Here is a 2,742-nt window from a genome sequence, read left to right as displayed (position 1 = left end):
GCTCACTTAGTAGCGGAACCGAGTTTGGTTCTGTGTCAGTCACGAAACAATTTATAAGAATGGTAAAGTTAGTTTTATAGCTAGTAGATTTGAAAACAATTGGAGTAACATTGTTATCAATCAAATTTCGATATATTCATAAATATTCTCACAATAGTATTTGGATTGCATTAAATTGCGTCCTGAATATGTCAATTGACAACAAAAATATCACAACAGCACAAAACAGATAATTCGCTCAATCAGTAGCGGAACAAGTTTTGTTCTGCGTCAGTCACAAAACAAATTGTAACAAGGTTAAAGCTGGTTTTATAACTAGTAAATTTGAAAATGTGGGATCACATTTATCCATAAAATTTCGATATATTCATAAATATTTCCACAATAATATTTGGATTGCATTAAATTGCGTCTTATATAATGCCAATTGGCAACAAAAATATCACATCGATATATGATTCGCTCACTAAGACGCAATACTCCTACTTAGGGTAAAACCGGAGATTAAACTGAAGCTTAAGCCATAGATGAAACTCGAGATAAGACCGCTAATTAGCAACGGTGTTTTATTTTACAGTGCACAGTTGAACTCATATTTTTTTGTCAGTTGTCATCCTCACGAAAATATAACCCAACCTTTCCGAGAAAAAAAAATCCGCTTGGTTGGTTCCAAATTTTAATTTAGTATGAATTAAAAACAAAACAACTTCTGTGACGATGAGATACTGCTATTGGTCAACATCTCGACGAATCATCAAACTCGAGGTTATATCGAAAATACGTGAAAAATTTAAAAATGCTAGGCTGGAATTATCAATTTCATGTTTAACTAGAGCTTAAGCTACCCCCCGGCAACGTTTAAGTTGAAGTTTGCCGGTAAATACTATTTATAAAACGTGGAAAGTCGTTAACTGTGGTATAAACTGACGTTTGAGGTTTAAACATTACTTGTAAAATTGTGCGTTAATAAAGGAAACAGGTTTTGTTCTGTGTCAGTCACAAAACAAATTATACGAATGATAAAGTTGGTTTTATAACTAGTAGATTTAAAAAGAATGTGGTAATATATTTATTTACCAAATCTCAATATAAATTAGTTACAAAAATATTGAGTGAATTCATATGATTTGCGCATTTAATAACAGAAACTTTTATTCGTCAATTCGGATGAATGGTAAAGTTGGTTGTATAACTAATAGACATAAGTGTGATACTTTGGGAATTTTTATTTTAATATTACACTCTTTGGCTTAACTTTCTGACATTTAATGTGAATAAAGTCTAAATAAATATCTTGTACCGACAGTTGTCACAATGTAAAATCATACAATGTTATTTAAATAACCTCCAATGAATTCCCTAAACAGATATGCCCTATAGGCGGCATTCCCAAAAGGCCACCATATCAAGTATGGGAACTTCGTTAGTTGTAGGAGCAATTTTAGTAATAGCAGGAACAGTCGATTGGAAAACGATAATTTTAGAAGAAGTTTTGGCAGTTACTAAACAGTGGTTTCAAATTTTAGGAATATTCATGTTAATCGCAAATATAGTTGGTCTAGTTTCGGTCAAATTCATTAACAAAGCTTTACTTTGGACTTTTTTAGCTAGTACGTTAATAATTGCAATTGTCTTAATTTCACATGCATATTATGACCTAGTAAATCTTGACAACACTGTAGAAAGAACGGACAAGATATTGAGAGAAAGTTACATACATTATAATACAAATTCGTACAAAACTAAAATTGATAATTTTCAAAATCTACGAAGATGTTGTGGTTATAACGGAACGAGTGACGTCCATGTACAAACACCAGATGGACTAATTAAGAGTTGTTGCCATAAAAAAGTTAAAAAGTGTACAGTTAAATCCGCTTATAAAGAAAGTTGTTCGGCTAAAAAGATTTACATATACAAATTAACAATAATGTGCGCGGTTTTAGGACTCGTAGCAGCCACAACGGAACTTTTAAGTATATGTTTTATTGCATACGGATGGATCAAGCATTTGATGGAAGTAGCTAAAGAACAAACCAGGAGGATGTCACATCCAATAAGATCTAGAGCTTCGTCACACACGTCCCATATAACAACATCGACGCGTATATCCTACGATCTGAGTACAGTAACGTTACACTGATAAAGGACTAGGTAAAATACTAAATTTTCATTCAAATAATGGAGACTAGATTTAGTAAATGGAACTATGATTTAATTTCGTAATAAAAATATGTATTTATTTAACTGTTATTATTTCCAAGAAGTTGTTATTATAATACGAGGCGATAGTCAAAAGTAACCGGAATAGCATTGCCCTGGGTGGAGCTTTTGTAGTACTGATTTCTGCCACGCGGGCCGTTGACCTGCCACGTTCTATTCGTGACTAGTGACCACTTTTGATAGTGCTGTTTCACTGCTGCTTCGTTTTTTTATGATGGCAAATTTAAGTGAACAACGTGCCGATGTGAAATTTTGTTTTCTACTCGGTAAAAATGCTGCTGAAACTGTTTTAATGTTGAAAACTGCTTACAAAGATGATGCTATGGGGAAACCTTAAGTGTATGTAATAAGAATTCGAGAACTTGTGCGCACAGACCGTCGACAGACATTGGCACAAACACCTATCTTCAAATCATACATTTCAAGGTTATACAAGGATGGTTTCAGAAGATATGATGAGAATCGTCAAGCTCCTCCAAATAGCCATTAACTACCGAAATCACCTCTTCATTGTTAGAA

The sequence above is a fragment of the Diorhabda carinulata genome, chromosome 5 (assembly GCF_026250575.1).
Source record: "Diorhabda carinulata isolate Delta chromosome 5, icDioCari1.1, whole genome shotgun sequence".
Lineage (NCBI taxonomy): Eukaryota > Metazoa > Arthropoda > Insecta > Coleoptera > Chrysomelidae > Diorhabda > Diorhabda carinulata.
Note: the sequence above shows the minus strand (reverse complement) of the source record.